The sequence below is a fragment of the Callithrix jacchus genome, chromosome 10, assembly GCF_049354715.1.
Source record: "Callithrix jacchus isolate 240 chromosome 10, calJac240_pri, whole genome shotgun sequence".
NCBI classification, from domain to species: domain Eukaryota; kingdom Metazoa; phylum Chordata; class Mammalia; order Primates; family Cebidae; genus Callithrix; species Callithrix jacchus.
In genome coordinates this window covers 7,586,461-7,604,324 of record NC_133511.1, presented here as the reverse complement: position 1 = coordinate 7,604,324, position 17,864 = coordinate 7,586,461, and the positions used below count along the sequence as shown (strand labels likewise).

The following is a 17,864-nucleotide window of genomic DNA, read 5'->3' as shown; positions in this document are numbered from 1 at the left end:
AGGCTGGTCTGGCCTCAAATGATCCTCCTGCCTCAGCCTCCCAAAGTGCTGGGATTACAGGCATGAGCCACCATGCCCAAACCCTGCACTAAAGCTTTATTTTGGTCTTTTTTTCTTTTCCTTTTTGTGGAGAACAGGGTCTCACTATATTGCCCAGGCAGGTCTTGAACTCCTGGGCTCAAGCTGTCCTCCCACCTCTGCCTCCCTAACAGCTGGGATTACAGACGTGATCCACAGCACTAACGCTTTTTAATAAGTTTCATTCTTGCTCTAAAACTTGTCTCAGTCTCTGACTCTGCCTTATGCCCCTCAGATGAATTCTTTCCCCTGAGGAGGTAAGAATCAAGTTCTGCAGACCTATATGGGTTGACCGCTGTAGCAAGACTCTGTAAGGGATTGTTGATACAAATTGTCTTATTACAGAGATTGAATATAAGTTATCGTGACATTTAAAATCACAAATACGTTTTGATAACCATTTTCATAAAGGATCTTTTGTATTTTACTATAAAATTCAATTCATGAAGATAAGAAATCATTTATCTAAATGTATGCTGATCCCGGAGACTAAAAATCAGGAGCAAGCACAAGCTTTTGAAACACAACACCTTCTTCAGTTAAAAAACCACGCCTGTAATCCTAGCACTTTGGGAGGCTGAAGTGGGTGGATCACCTGAGGTCAGGAGTTCAAGACCAGCCTGGCCATCATGGTGAAACCCCATCTTAAAAAAAAAAAAAAAAAAAAGTGCTCGCGTCGGCAGCACATATACTAAAATTGGAATGATACAGAGAAGATTAGCATGGCCCCTGTGCAAGGGTGACACACAAATTCGTGAAGTGTTCCATGTTTTAAAATAAAAAAGAAGAAAAAGAAAACCTCTTAAATGCTTTTTTTACCCCATTAGAACAATATTGATTGATTTTAAAATATTTTTTCTAGATATTCATGCCATTTAAAAAAATAATGCTGCTGGTGGCTCACACCTGTAATCCCACCACTTTGGGAGGCTGAGGTGTGAGGACTGTTTGAGCCCAACAGTTCGAGACCAGCCTGGGCAACATAGTGGGAACCCCAGTCTCTACTGAATTAAAAAAAAAAAAAGTATTTTTTTAAAAAGCCCAAACCCTACTGAACGGTGTAACAAAGGTGCTACATTGTTCCACAGTGTTGTACAGATGAAGTATATCGTGCAACTAGACTGGGGTTGCACGGTAAGAGGAGAGGATTTTGCTGGGGTCACTTTCACTATTCGCGTTTAGAAACCAAGTTCTCTTTTCAGCCTAAGGAACTGGTATGTATTTATCGGTGGACTTTCCAGCAGGTGGCGCTGTAACAACCGAAACAACCTAAAGATGGTTTGCATAAACAATAGTTCTCATTGCACAGTGCTTCCATAATGTCCTGTAGGTCAAAGTGTTTTGTTTGAAAAGGGGTATTATAAACACTGTTCTCATAAGTGGCTGCCTTTGGTTAACAGATGAGTAATTGTTGGAAGCTAACCAGTGGGTACATGTGGACTAAAGAGAGAAATAACAGATATTGAGACTCCAAAAGGTGGCAGGGCAGGAAGGAGGTGAGGGTTGAAACATGACTTGTTGGATACAGTGTTCGCTGTTTGGGTGATAGGTACACTAAAACCCCAGATTCCACCACTACCCGATATTTATATATGTAAGAAACCTGCACTTGTACTTCGTGTGTGTGTGTGTGTCTCTCTCTCTCTCTCTATATATATTTTATATATTTATATATAATATATATTATATATTTATATTTTAAAAAATATAAAAAAATATATATTTTTTTGAAATGGAGTCTTGCTCTGTCATGCAGGCTGGACTGCAGTGGCATGATCTTGGCTCACTGTAACCTCTGCATCCCGGGTTCAAGTGATTTTTCTGCCTTAGCCTCCCAAGTAGCTGGGACTACAGGTGTGCACCATCACACCCAGCTGATTTTTTTTTTTTTTAAATTATTAGTAGATATAGGGTTTCACCATATTGACCAGGCTGGTCTCGATCTCCTGACCTGGTACTCCGCCCACCTCAGCCTCCCAAAGTGCTGGGATTACAGGTGTGAGCCACTGTGCCAGGTTTTCCTTTTAAGCCTCTGTGGCACTGGTATGGCAGGCCAGGTTTTCATTTCCAGCTATAACCGTTTCCACTGACCCTTTTCTGATGAATGTGTAAGTTAAACATTAAAGAACTAAAGAAACTGGTGCCTGAGGGGAGCGCTGGAATGCGAAAACAAACCCATTAAGACCTGGCCTGGGTTTTCTCCAGCCCTAAAGTCTGGCCAAATAATAAACGCATTCTTACACAAACAACTTGTACCAGAGCTCATTTAACATGAAAAAACTTTCCAAGACTCTAGAGAAAGCTTTCCACACCTTAGACTCTAGCTAAAGATTACACACACATTGAGCGAAACACTCCCGCGTGTAGGTGCACTCCCACACATAGGCATATAACTTAGAATATGTATAAACACTGGGGGAAAAAAACCTTGTAAATTTGAGTTGGTTCGGTGAATTACTCAGAACTTCTCCCTGAAACCAGTTGCTGAAATAAACTCCCTTCTTCTCTGCCTGCATCTCATTGTTGGACTGCAAGAACAAGCAGCTGGACCCCTCATTCTGTCCAGGTGCACGGGCAGAGGAACAGACACACAGATCAAGTGAACCCAGAAAGAAACTCACACAAATATGCTGAAATTGATATTTGACAAATGTAGAGCAGTGCAATGGAGGAAAGACAGTCTTTTCAACAAATGGTGCTGGAGCAATTGAACATCTACTGGGAAAAAAAATACACATTGACCATGTCAGTTAGAAATAAACTGTTGAAGAATTGGGGTCCTGGCTGGGTGCAGTGGCTCACGCCTGTAATCCCAGAACTCTGGGAGGCCAAGGCAGGTGGATCACCTGAGCTCAAGAGTTCAAGACCAGCCTGGCTGACATGGTGAAACCCTGTCTCTATTAGCTGGGTGTGGTGTTGTGTGCCTGTAACACCAGCTACTTGGGAGGCTGAGGCAGGAGAATCACTTGAACCCGGGAGGCAGAGTTTGCAGTGAGCCAAGATCGCGCCACTGCATTCCAGCCTACGTGACACAGTGAGACTCCATCTCAAAAAAAAAAAAGAATTGTAGTCAAAAAGTTGAACCATCTGTCTCAGGTCACACAGTTTGGTAGCTAAGGTAAAAAGAGAAACCAGGATTTTAACCTTTCGATTTAGTCAGCAGCCAAAGTCTCCACTCGGTAAATTCTGCAGGGGTCATGGTCCCTGCGGAACTGCTGAGACAGCAAATGCAAATACAGCTCTAAGGCGAGCTGTTGGGATGGTTTTCTTGGAAAAACTAGCTTGGGAGTGCAATTTTCTCTGCAACACTGGGGGCTGCCCTTTTAAGAAGCTGTCTACAGTTTGTCTCTGTGAGGTCTTATGTATGCCTAGTCACGATTCTCTTTTCTGTCATAATTATGGTGATGTGCCATTTCATCTACATTTAATCACTTAGTATCTGGACATATCCTCAGCCTTCAAAATATATCAATAAATCAGGGAAATTTAGCAGACAGCCACTTAGCTGATTAAAAGGCAAGAGATTTATGAGGAAATTCGGTAATGCTGAACATGCAGTTCTCCAGTCGTCCTATAAAGGGTGTTTTGAGAAGTCTGGCCATATATAAATGGTGTATTAGGGGAAGTACGGCCTATTCAGAATGACAAAATTTTACCCACCCTTCATGCATAAACCTGTAGGATTTAATGTTCCAAGGTTTCTTGTCTCAATGCTCAAACTTTTACAATGTACTTTATGCCTCGGTTTAAATTAAATAATATCCTCTTCTAGCAATCTTTTTTTGAGATGAAGTTTTGCTCTTGTTGCCCAGGCTGGAGTGCAATGGCGCGATCTCAGCTCACTGCAACCTCCACCTCCTGGGTCCAAGCAATTCTCCCACCTCAGCCTCCTGAGTAGCTGGGATTGCAGGCGCGCGCCACCACACCCGGCTAATTTTGTATTTTTAGTAGAGTTGGGGTTTTTCCACATTGATCAGGCTCGTCTCAGACTCTCGACCTTAGGTGATGTGCCAGCCTCAACCTCCCAACCAAAATGCTGGGGTTACAGGTGTGAGCCATCGTGCCCAGCCTTTTCTAGCAATCTTTTTTTTTTATTTTTTTTTTGAGACAGAGTTTTGCTCTTGTTACCCAGGCTGGAGTGCAATGGCGCGATCTCGGCTCACCGCAACCTCCGCCTCCCGGGTTCAGGCAATTCTCCTGCCTCAGCCTCCAGAGTAGCTGGGATTACAGGCACAAGCCACCATGCCCAGCTAATTTTTGTATTTTTAGTAGAGACGGGGTTTCACCATGTTGACCAGGATGGTCTCGATCTCTTGACCTCGTGATCCACCCGCCTCGGCCTCCCAAAGTACTGGGATTACAGGCGTGAGCCACCGCGCCCGGCAACAAATACACTTTCATGATAATGACATTAGTCCATTCGTGAGGGCAGAGCCCTCATGACCTAAACACCTCTTAAAGGTCCCACCTTTCAACATAATCACAGTGGCAATTACATTTCAGCGTAGGTTTTGGAGGGGACAGACGTTCAGACCGTAGCACATGCTAAGTGTCACCTTCTCTGACATCACATATTAAACTTCTCTCTGACCAGTGACGGTGCTTTTCCACTTTGGTCTCAGTGTTTATCACACTTAATGTTATAATATAACAAAGTTACATTCATAATCTAACTTTGGCCTTGTGGGACCTTATTCACCTTGGTCTTCATGGAAAGCCTGCTAGTTCAGTGTGCACACTTGTTTTTTTTTTTTTTTTAATTGTTAGAGAGGGAGTCTTGCTATGTTGCCCAGGCTGGTCTTGAACTCCTGGCCTCAAGCAATCATCCCGCCTTGGCCTCCCAAAGAATTGGGATTACAGGTATGAGCCACCACGCCTGGCCACAGACATATTTAAATGGGGGAAACACATACATACCACCAGCATCACAAAAGCAAACCCCAGTGAGGTCTACTTTCTTGAGAAATTGCTGTTCTTGATAAGACTGATTGCAGTAGCTTTAGGGAACCTGCCTCTGGCCCTGACACACATCAGGAAGCATCCTGTAGGACTTCATTTCCCCACTCCATCTGTTGCACTCAGTGTGTATGATACCTGTACTTAGACATAACTGGTGTACAGCACTTACTTCATTTCTACTGTTAGTGTGAAGGATTAGACAGGCAGGGGGAGGCCAAGGCTTAGCCCCTATTTGCTGAGTAGAGAGTGAGACATGCTAAAGCAGGGGGATCTGGCTTAGCTGAGAGCCACACCTGGCTGGTGAGCACAGTGGACTGTCCTGAGTATAAGGTCGATAGCCTTGCTGGGAGCCGGATGAACAGCACCCACCCCTCTCTATGCCTGATAACAGTTCATCAGTCAGGACCCATTACTCAGCATCTGGCTCCTCCATGCGGGCTCCCCTCGCCCACTTCTGCATTCTGCTCCCAGGTCCATATTCAGCACTAGACTATGCGCGCTCAGCACCAAGCTATGCATTTGAACCTCAGCACTAAACTATACATTTGAACCCACGAAAATTTAAGAGATCCTGCCAAGCCTTACCCAATGGCAGCCCACCCCATACATCCTTGGCCAGCCCACCTCTCAATAAGTCCCACCTCCCTACCTATAGCGGCTCGCCCCGTCCGGGCCCTGTCTCCCTACAACGAATGAAATTGCCTATGCTTTGTTTCCCCAATATCAAATCAATCGCCTCTAACCCCCATCAAACCCCCTGCCCTGAGAAGTTAAGTGCGACTTATCTGGCCCCTTCCCAGACCACAGAACCTCGCCCAGGAGCTGAATAAATTGAATTTCTCATTTCTGTATACTGGCCTCAGTGTCCTCATTGCGACTTGGCAATACACGTTACACTGAGCACTGTTTGGTTATGATGGAGGAACAGGGTTCAACACATCTCATTGTGGGAGGCAGAGCAGCAGGACTCTAGGCCAGGCCAGGAGACCCTGTATAGCAGGTCTGTCTGTAGAGAGGAGGGTGCTCTCAAACTGTCTGGCATGTGCTGGCTGCACGCCAGTCTCCTAGGAAGGCTAGCTAGGGAAGGGGAGGCCACTTAGGTTCCCAAGATGGGGACACACGCAACAGGGAGAAAAAACTGGGAAGAGTGAGAGTCCTAGGCACCCAGGACATGAGCGTACGAAAGGTACCCGGGGACACCAAAGACAAACTGAACTTAATTGGAGACTAAAATAAGCCTGTGCCCTTAGAATGTTCTTTAACTTTCTAAAAGGAACATTTCTCCAGCTGACAATCTCATCATTGCCTCAAGCTCAGAAAGTCAAACCAAGGCATATCGTGCCTTCAACTGCCTTCATTTCCTGCACTGTCTGCTGTCACTTTTGAATTTCCACATCTGACTTTTACATTCCATTAATAGCATGTTCTGCTGTTGCTCAGACTCCAACCTTTGAAGCCATATTAGATTTACTCCTCACCTTTCACGTCCAGCAGGACACAGCAATGCCTGTTACTTCTTTGGTGACATTGCTCATCTCTCTCTTTTCTTTTTTTTTTTTATTACTTTGTTATTTCTTTTTTTCTCTCTTGTTTTTATTGATTGATGCATAATAGTTGTACATATTTATGGAGTATATGTGATATTTTGATACATGTATACAATATGTAATGATCAAACCAGGGTGACTGGGATATCAAATAATCATCATTTCTTTGTGTTATTGAATGAAGCTCTTTGTGTTTCAAAGCTTTTCTTCTAGATTTGAAATATACAACGTATCATTGTCTCTCTTTTTGTTTTTAATTCTCGAATAGGCTCAAGCCATCGTTTCTTTTGCTCATACTAGGTCATACTAGGTCTATAGCTGTCTGTATTAGTCAGGGTTCTTAGATAAATAGATATAGACACAGGTGTAGATATCTAGGAAGAGATTTAGTAGGAGACATTGGCTCACATGATTATGGAGGCCAAGAAGTCTCATATTATGCTGTCTGCACACTGGAGGCCAAAGAAAGCTAGTGGTATAGTTCCAGTCCAAGCCCCAAAACCTGAGAAGCAGGAGAGCCAATGATGTAAGTCCCAGTCCAGGTCTTCTGACCTGAGAACCAGGGTCCCACATCCATGGGCAGGAGACCGATGGCCCAGCTGAGCACAGAGACAGAATTTACTCCTCCTCAGCCTTTTTGTTCTATTCAGGCTCTCAGGAATTGGATCATGCTTGCCATAAGAAAGGGCAATCTTTTTGACTCAGTCTACCAATTTAAATGCTATTTTTTTTCTTTGAGACATTGTCTCATTCTGTTGCCCAGGCTGGAGTGCAGTGATGCTACCTTGGGTCACTGCAACCTTTGCCTCCTGGGTTCAAGTGATTCTCCTGCCTCAGCTTCCCAGTAGCTGGGACTACAGGTTTGCACCAACATGCCCAGCTACTTTTTCTTTTTAGTAGAAATGGGGTTTCGCCATGTTGGCCAGGCTAGTCTCAAACTCCTGGCCTCAAGTGATTCACCTGCCTCAGTCTCCCAAAGCGTTGGAATTGCAGGTGTGAACCACCATGCCTGTCCTCAAATGCTTGCTCCTTCCTTCCCTTTTCCTTCCCTCCTTCCTTTCTTTCCCTCCCTCCTTCCTTCCTCCCTCCCTCTTTCTTTTCTTTTGAGACAGAGTTTCGCTCTTGTTGCTCAGGCTGGAGTGCAATGGCACAATCTTGGCTCACTGCAACCTCTGCTTCCCAGGTTCAAGTGATTCTCCTGCCTCAACTTCTTGAGTAGCTGGGATTACAGGCATGCCCCACCACGTCTGGCTAATTTTGTAGTTTCAGTAGAGACAGAGTTTCTCCATGTTGGTCAGGCTGGTCTCTGACTCCTGACCTCAGGTGATCCATACACCTTGGCCTCCCAAAATGCTGGGATTACCAGCATGAGCCACCACATCCACTAATTTCTTTTAGAAATATTCTCTCTCACACACCCAGAGATGTGTGTATCTGATAAAGATTTACCAGCTATCTGAGCATGTTTTAGCCCCGTCTAGTTGACACATAACATTAACCATCACAGCTGGGCACAGTGGCTCACACCCTTAATCCCAGCACTTTGGGAGGCTGAGGTGGGTGGATCACCTGAGGTCAGGAGTTCAAGACCAGCCTGGCCAACTTGGTGAAATCCAGTCTCTATTAAAATACAAAAATTAGCTGGGTATGGTGGTGGGTGCCTGTAATCCCAGCTACTTGGGACGCTGAGGCAGGAGAATTGCTTGAACCTGAGAGGCAGAGGTTGCAGTGAGCCAAGGTTTCGCCATCGCACTCCAGCCTGGGGACAGAGTGAGACTCCATCTCAAAAAAAAGCAGGGTGGGTGGGTGGGGACAGCACTAGGAGAAATACCTAATGTAGATGACGGGTGATGGATGCAGCAAACCACCATGGCACGTGTATAACTAGGTAACAAACCTGCACGTTCTGCACATGTACCCCAGAACTTAAAGTATAATAATTAAAAAAATTAACCATTACACCTATCGTGAGTTTCTGTCTAGTTTCTTCTGTTCTCTACATACTCCTAAAATTCTTTCAGTCCCACATATTTCTGCTGGAGGAACCTTTCTCAACTATCACTACTTGACCCAGAAACCTTCAATGGCTTCTTATTACCCTTAGAATAAAGTCCAAACTGAGGCTGACTCTTCTCCCCTTGCCCGTGCTCCCTCCGGTTCCTCCTGCTCACACGGATCCTGCCAGCAAGCCCCCTCCCTGGTCTGTGCCCGCGGGCTCTGTTCATTCTGCCTTCACATACTTCACAGCCAGCCCTCCTTAGGTGTGATTCTCTCTCCCACTTCATCCTGTGTCTCTAATGCTTCCTTCATTCTCTGAACTTCTGCTCAAGTTTTCTTTCTAGACAATGGAGTCTGTAAAGTTCTCTCCCTCTTGAGAGCGCCTGTAGCACATTTTCTCTCTCTCTCTCTTTTTAGCAGCTACACAAGAAGCACTTACTCTACTTATTTAACCCAGATGTTATCTTCTACCGGAAACATACTGCATTCCTCAGGCAACATCCTCACCTATTATGAAGGGGAAGGAGGTTCACTCCAAGAGAGCCAAGAAACTAATCTCACACTGTAGACACATACTTTGTTGATAATGTCAGCATTCTGTAAGCATTTTACACACATTCTTTATTATTTTCCCCTTCAGAGTTCAATAGGCTGACTCTTCTCAGATGCAATCCTGACGGATGCTGCGGAAGCGCCACTTCTATGATTTCTATTTTTCTGGAAAATGGAAACATTTTCTTTTCGGTCCACTGTATTCCATTTATAGGAATTACACACATCACTGGGACTTTACTCTCACTCCCATTTATAAAAGAAGTTGAGCAAGATAAGACAAAATAGTCAAAGAGTTACATAAATCCCAATTGCCCAATGGGGATAACGCTGGAATCGAACTGCTGGCTGGCAGCAGCGTCATTCATCTATTCACTCAAATATATACATATACAACTTACAATTATTTTCAGATGGAGTCTTGCTCTGTCACCCAGGCTGGAGTGCAGTGGTGTGAGCTAGGCTCACCGTAACCTCCACCTCCTGGGTTCAAGCAATTCTCCTGTCTCAGCCTCCCACGTAGCTGGGATTACAGGTACCCACCACCACACCTGGCTAATTTTTGTATTTTTAGTAGAAACAGAGTTTCACCATGTTGGCCTGGCTGGTCTCACACTCCTGACCTCAGGTGATCCACCTGCCTCAGCCTCCCAAAGTGCTGTGATTACAGGCGTGAGCCACCATGCCCGGCCAAAATGTATTTATTGAACAAATGAGTGGGTTGCTGTTTGAGGCTATGGCACTATAAAGTGTTGGAGTATTAATATACAACATATATAGGAAAATGGGAAATCAGTGAAAATACTGAATTTAAGGTCTATCTTCTGCCTTACATTGCTAATATATTAATTCATACAAATAGACTATTCTCCTAATAATATATTCATAGGATATAGTATTCATATGCTATAATGTGTAATTCATCATCAGTCAGTCATACTGTACACTGATTGCAAGAGCCTTGTTATAGAGATTGGGCCTTGCTCTAGAGTGAATGTTTGTGTCCTTCCACATTTCACATGAACCCTAATCCCCAGTGTGATGGTATTAGGAGGTGACGCCTTTGGGGAAGTGATTAGGTCATGAAGGGGAGCTCTCATAAATGGGATTAGTGGCCTTGTAAAAGAGACTCCAGGCCGGACATGGTGGCTCATGCCTGTAATCCAAGCACTTTGGAGGCCAAGGAGGGCGGATCACCTGAGGTCAGGAGTTCAAGACCAACCTGACCAACATGGTGAGACCCCATCTTTAAAAAAAAAAAAAGGGGTAGAAAAAAAAAAAAAGAGACTCCAGAGAGCTCATTCCTTCTTCCACCATGTGAGGACACAGTGTAAAGGTGGATCTACAAGCCAGGAAGAGTGCCTTCACCAGACACGGATTCTGTTGGCAGCCTGACATTGGACTTCCCAGCCTCCAGAGCTGTGAGAAATAAATGTCTGTTGTTTGTGAGCCAGCTAATCTACGGTACTTTTATTACAGCAGCAAGAATGGACCACGACATGCCTTATTACGCCTTTCAGTACCAAAACCTTAATGGAATGGGAAGGGTCAGAAACAAACACTATTTATTTATTTATTTATTTATTTATTTATTTATTTATTTATTTATTTATTTTTTGAGATGGAGTTTTGCTGTTGTTACCCAGGCTGGAGTGCAATGGCGCGATCTCGGCTCACCGCAACCTCCGCTTTCTGCGTTCAAGCAATTCTCCCGCCTCAGCCTCCCAAGTAGCTGGGACTACAAGCACGCGCCACCATGCCCAGCTAATTTTTGTATTTTTAGTAGAGACGGGGTTTCACCACGTTGACCAGGATGGTCTCGATCTCGTGACCTCGTGATCCACCCGCCTCAGCCTCCCAAAGTGCTGGGATTATAGGCGTGAGCCACCACGCCCGGCCCACAAACACTTTTTAAACATTCAACATAGAACCAAACATAAAGCCTGAAAAATAACAGGGACTCAGCAATATTGCATTTGTATGTGTTGATTAACTATGCTTTCTCCTATGCTCTGTCAGATCTGAAACTTGAGAGTTGCTAGTTTTTGTTTGGGTAAGTAGTAATAATCCTATAATGTATTAAAGCAAAAAAAAAATGATTTAATATTGAGGACACTGCCCAAATATGATACCTCTACACCGCATATTAATCTTTTCCGGGAAGTCTCATTCTCAGCATAAGTTAAGTGGGACGGAACAAAGAACTTTAGAAGATACCTGAGGAGGAAATGCTACTCCTGTTTAGGAAAAGGAAAGCCTAGATCAATAGGTTACATTTTCTGGGGTTGGAATGTATGTTATTGACAAACGACAAAGGAAATAGAAGGGGGATGAGAGGAAAGTATGATCACTCCAGTGGTAACAAGAATGCTGGTGACAGTGACTACATTTGGGAGCCAGAACCTGCATATCTGAGTAGATGATTCACACTCTTACAGACTCCAGGCAACTGCTTGGGATTGAAGAAATGGGTTCTATCATTACAAAGCTGGATGATCTGGGGGACTGGTCACTTCCTTTTCGTAACTCTCACGGATCTAGTGGTAGTATGTGTCTGGCAATGGACTGTTTTTTTTTTAAAAACGTACATTGTCTTATTTAAGCTTCACATCTTAAGGAGGCATAGACTATTTATATCTTCATTTAACCAATGAAGAAATAAATGCTTGTATCAGATAGGATAGAATTAGGTTATGCTACTATAACAAACACCACCAAATATCTTACTGGCTTAAAACAAGATTTGATCTTTGGCTAGCTGGGCATGGCGGCTCACACCTGTAATCCCAGCACTTTGGGAGGCCAAGGTGGGAGGACTGCTTGAGCCTGGGAGTACAGGACCAGCCTGGGCAACATAGTGAGATCCTATCTCTACAAAAAAAAAAAAAATTAGCAAGGCATGGTGGAACACATCTGTAGTTCCAGCTACCCAAGGCGTTGAGGTGGGAGAATTGTTTGAACCTAGAAGGTTGTGGCTACCGTGAACCCTAATCACACCACTGCACTCCAGTGTGGCCAGACTTCAGTTCCACTGTGGGCTTCGGGTTTTGATCACTTCCCTGACAAAGGCGTGCTACCCAGAGAACTATCAGAAACGCCAGACAAATAAGTGATGTCTTGAGCCCGGGAGTTGGAAATCAGTTTGGGCATCATGGTGAGACCCTGTCTCTACAAACACGTGGTGTCTGGTTACATGAATAAAGCCTTTACCGGTGGTTTTGGAGATCTGGGTGCACCCAGCCCTTGAGCAGTGAACTGAACCCAGTGTGGTCTTTTCCCTCACCTCTCTCCTGCTCTTCCCCCGTGCCTCCAATCATGACTAGTTTTATACCTTTTCTCTCTCGAGGTTGTCAACTTCTGCCTCTTAGTCACCTTCCAGCCTTCAATAAAGACTTTGAAACTTGGCTTACAGGTTTCCCACGCAACTTCCTCCCTCACTTGAATGATTCATGCTCAACTCCCCTTGAACCTCATAGCTTCTTTATCTCCTTAATGCCAATGACGGTCACCTTAACTTCTCTCTAGCAGCTGCTCCCATATTACATCTAAAGTTTGTTACCACTCAGAAGTGCTTTCCCCCTGTGTCTTCAGTTCTCATGTTCTAGATTTTGAGCACAATTCCCTTCCTCAAACCCAGCACAGCCATTTTTTATACTCTGCTGAACTCTTATTTTTTTATTATTATTTTTTGAGACGGAGTTTGCTCTTGTTACCCAGGCTGGAGTGCAATGGCGCGATCTCGGCTCACCGCAACCTCCGCCTCCTGGGTTCAGGCAATTCTCCTGCCTCAGCCTCCTGAGTAGCTGGGACTACAGGCACGTGCCACCATGCCCAGCTAATTTTTGTATTTTTAGTAGAGATGGGGTTTCACCTTGTTGACCAGGATGGTCTCAATCTCTTGACCTTGTGATCCACCCGCCTCAGCCTCCCAAAGTGCTGGGATTACAGGCGTGAGCCACCGCACCCGGCCTCTGGACTCTTATTCTTTAAGAGCACTGACTCCCCCTCCTTGAGGACTTTTGCCCAGCTTGCGGTCTGGTCAATTGCTCGGACTCCTTCCATTCCACCTACACCCTTCGTTTGCTTGTACCCACATCTTGCCCAGCAAAATGCCAATGCTAAATCAAGGCTGCCTCGGTCCTCCATTACCTGCTTGACATAATATCTGGTCTCACCTAGGAAATATGTATTGGATAATCCTTAGGGTGAAGTTTTTAGGCCACCTCCCTTCTAGCCAAGGGGCATCTGTGATAATGGATAAGTCATTAGCAAGTTAGTAGTGAGTCTCCTTTAGTGAATCAACTATATCTCATCTACCTGCCATTGTTCTTTGGTTTCTTTAGGCATTTTTGATAGTTCATTGCTCTCTTTTCTTTCTTTCCTCCTCTTTCTTTTTCTTTTTTTTGAGACAGAGTCTTGCTCTATTGCCCAGGCTGGAATACAGTGGTGTCATCTTGGCTTACTGCAACCTCCGCCTTCTGGATTCAAGTGATTCTCCTATCTCAGCCTCCTGAATAGCTGAGATTACAGGTGCCTGCCATCATGCCCAGCTAACTTTTGTAGTTTTAGTAGAGAAAGGGTTTCACTGTGTTGGCCAGGCTGGTCTCCAACTCCTGAGCTCAGGTAATCTGCTTGCCTTGGCCTCCAAAGTGCTGCTATGTCAGGTATGAGCCACCATGCTGGGCCAAGGGAATTTCTTAAAAAGTTGGAGGGGAAGGGCTGGGCGTGGTGGCTTACACCTGTAATCTCAGCACTTTGGGAAGCCAAGGGGGAGTAGATCACCTGAGGTCAGGAGTTCGAGACCTGCCTGGCTAACATGGTGAAACACCATCTCTACTAAAAATATAAAAATTAGCCAGATGTGGTGGCAGATGCCTGCAATCTTAGCTACTTGGGAGACTGAGGTGGGAGAATCACTTGAACCCAGAAGGTGGAGGTTGCAGTGAGCCTAGATCATGCCGCTGCACTCCAGCCTGGGCAACAGAGCGAGATTCCATCTCAAAAAAAAAAAAAAAGGGAAGTTAGAGGGGAATTGGGAATTGTGTAGTCCAGTGTTCAGGCTTTGGAGAAAGACCTCTATTCTGTACTTAAATCCCACATATCCTTTGGTACTCTGGGTAAGTTACTTGACCTCTTTGAGCTTTAGAATTCTTACCTCAGTAGTTTCAACTCCAGAATTAAGGTTTAGAATGCAAAGAACTTAGCACAGCGCTTAACGTATAGTGAACTAAAACATTAAACAGTAGCTGGTATTATGGTAAAGGAGTTTATCTCACTTTATTGGTATACTTGAATATCAAAAGAATATATTATAACAAAAGAAAAATAAAGAACAAAAAACAAAAAAGGAGAATACACTGTACACAGTAGCTGTTTAATAAATAACTGTTGAATATAATTGCCTTCAGAAAATAATCTTTATAGGGTGGATTCTCACTTTGGGGGCTCCTTTGGTCTTTTTAAAAATTAAATTTTGACCCTATATATGTCAATGATCAGTTATGAAAAACTGAAATACAGATAAGAAAAAGTAACAATTCTCCCAATCTCCCAGCCAAAGACAGTCACCATCGACAATTTAGAGAGTATCTTTCCAGATCTTAATTTTTTTTTGACACAGAGTCTCTCTTTGTCACCCAGCTGAAGTACAGGGGCACTATCTCAACTCACTGCAACCTCCGTGTCCCAGGCTCAAGTGATCTTCCCACCTCAGCCTCACCAAGTAGCTGTGTCTATGGGCAGGTGGGCACCACCACATCTGGCTAATTTTTGTATTTTTAGTAGAGATGGGGTTTTGCCATGTTGGCCAGGCTGGTCTTGAACTCTTGGTCTCAAGTAATTCACCCACCTTAGCCTCACAAAGTACTGGGATTATAAACCTGAGCTACAGCACCCAGCCTTCTTTAGATCTTTATGCATATACATATGTGGAAAAGTTTGCACAACTACATACACATAGTCTTCATGTATTGAATCACATAATACACACCATTTTGTAATTTGCTTTTTTGGACTTAGGGAAATGTCATAGACATCTTTCCAAGTCAGAGAATCTTGCTCCTCCTAAGAACTGAGTAACACCCACTTGAACAGATATCCTGAGGCTTGGTAAAAATCAGAAAACTGTACACTAGATGGCAGTGTTGAAATAAAGATTTTGGGAAATAAATACCTGCATTAACTAATGCAAGAACAAGAAGCCCCATTGACATCCTAAGACATACCTGATGAAGACTGTATTACTTTGGAGGCTCCATATTCCCCCAGCTTGGGCTGCAAACATCAGCTCTTAAGACTCTTTAAAAGAGTTGTAAGACTCTATTCAGATTTGTTTTATCATCCATCTGTGAAACTGAAAATTTGCCCTCTATGGAAGGAATAAACTGCTTGCCATCTCTTTCACACTGTCTTCCAGATGCCCATACCAGACACAGCAGATGGACTGATACTGTTTCTGTCTCCTCAACCTGAAAAGCAACTCTAAATCCTGCATCACTTCCACTGCAAGAGAGACAGCCTTGCTCCATGGTAGTTATAGGAGAAACATCTCCGTATCTGGTTTAAGGCACTCTCTGGATGGTGCTTCATTCTAAGATTCCAAGTCTCAGGGATCTTTATGTGAATCTCCCTGGAATGCATATTCTCCATAGCAACTGTCTACAGAGAGTGTGTCAACCTGGGCCTTCCCAATCTCAGCCTTTCTTGGGTCAGATTTAGTCACCGTGTATTTTACAGACACTTTTCATCCCTACTCCCAATACAGGTCACACACACCCTTTGGTATTTGTACAGTATAATCTATTGGGGGAGAGTGCAAACTGCACGTCTAGAATTGTAGTTTAGCTACTAACATTGCTATTTTAGTTAAACTCCTTAGCCTGCCTATTTCTCCGCCTCTGTTTTGTTAAATATGAGTGATAATGATACCTGGCCCCATTCTGGGGTATCAAATACATAGATTATACCTGAGCTTAGAGCCCTCCCAATCCCACCGTAAAATATGAGAAAAATGTTTTGAAAGAATTTGACTCTCTCCTCCTCTCTTCTCCTCCTCTCTCCTCCTCCTTCCTCCTCCTCCTTCTCTGACAGTCTCACTCTGTAGCTCAGGCTGCAGTACAGTGGTTTGACCTCAGCTCACTACAACCTCCACCTCCCCAGTTCAAGAGATTCCCTGCCTCAGCCTCTCAAGTAGCTGGAATTACAGGCACCTGCCACCATGCCCAGCTAATTTTTGTATTTTTAGAAGAGATGGGGTTTCACCATGTTGGCCAGGCAGGTCTTAAACTCCACCCACCTCAGCCTCCTAAAGTGCTGGGATCACAGGTGTGAGCCACCGCACCCTGCCGGAATTTGATCATTCCTGTTATTAAAAACAGCCATCGAGCTCTCTATTGCTGGAGAAGAAGAGAAGTGCCCAAGATCCTTTCAGGATATTTGGTTTTTTGGGCGCGACACAAATCGAGGTGAGGGAAGAGAGGAAAATCCCCTGGCTCCTTCCAGGATTACTTTATTCAAAAACGAAATAAAACACTCAATATGCAAAAGTCTTGTGAAGAAAATGACATGCCAAAGGCCGAGGAAGACCGCCCTTTGGAAGATGTACCACAGGAGGCAGAAGGAAATCCTCAACCTTCTGAAGAAGGTGTAAGCCAGGAAGCAGAAGGAAACCCCAGAGGAGGGCCGACTCAGCCTGGCCAGGGATTTAAAGAGGAGGACACACCCGTTAGGCATTTGGACCCTGAAGAAATTATAAGAGGAGTAGATGAGCTTGAAAGGCTTACTTAGGGAAGAGATAAGAAGAGTGAGAAACAAGTTTGTGATGAGGCACTGGAAGCAAAGACATTCACGCAGCCGTCCTTATCCTGTGTGCTTTAGGCCTTGAATTCATTTTTGCCTAATATTAAAATCTGGCCCCAGCTTTCTTTCTGTTAGCATTTTTTGATGTATCTTTGACCTCCATCTTACTTTTAATCATGACTTTGTTTTAGGTAGTTTCCTTAATTCCAGCATCTCATTGGATTTTGGATTTTGACCCATTTTCCAGGTCTATTTTTCAATTAGAAACGTTCACATATTTGCATGGAAATATGTTAATTCCATATTGTAAAGTAAAGCATAACAGGTTATGGCAGAGCAGCATATTTAATATCAGCTCACATGTGTAGGATAAAATTCCAAACTGTGTGTGTGTGCGTGTGTGTATGCATACATCCATATAACATATATCAAAAACTTAACCAAGTTTATTTCTGTGTGGTGTGAAGTTTTATTGGTTTTCTTTTTTTTTCTTTTTGCTTATATGTATTTTTTAATGAACACGTGTCTTGCACAAAAAGAATTAAGGATTTTGTTTTTTTACAAGTAAGAGTCTCAGATAATTTGCAACCAGCTTATGAGGGCAATGGGGGCACCTAAACTCTTGATGAAAAAAGAAATGTAAACCTCACATTACCTCTGGATCTCTTAGCCAGAGGAATAAAATGGCAATTATTACAGATAAAAAAAAACAAAACAGCCATCATGGGGAGCATCAGAACTTGAGTTTGTTTTTACCTTGTGCTACACTGACTTCTCAAACTCCATAGCAGAGGTCCTAGAAGCATAGTACCATGAAAATATGATTGAGGACTTGAAGGTATTTTCAGTCAGAGCTAAGTCATGTCACACTGACAGTAACTCCATGGGTCTATTATAGCACTGAGTCATGGACACACATTTTATCTTACGGGA

General features: G+C 43.8%; 1 long non-coding RNA gene, 1 other non-coding gene and 1 pseudogene across 3 annotated transcripts in view; 2 read left to right on the top strand and 1 right to left on the bottom strand.

Moving 5' to 3' along the window:
- LOC108593706 (uncharacterized) overlaps positions 1 to 17,864 on the bottom strand; it is a 78,560-nt gene that overhangs the window by 26,630 nt on the left and 34,066 nt on the right. The gene's annotated exons all lie outside the window — the stretch shown is intronic.
- On the top strand, positions 746 to 852 carry LOC118145891 (U6 spliceosomal RNA). The gene has a single exon (XR_004731378.3). It is a non-coding gene; the product is annotated as a U6 spliceosomal RNA (small nuclear RNA).
- On the top strand, positions 16,517 to 17,646 carry LOC108593705 (transcription elongation factor A protein-like 8; annotated as a pseudogene).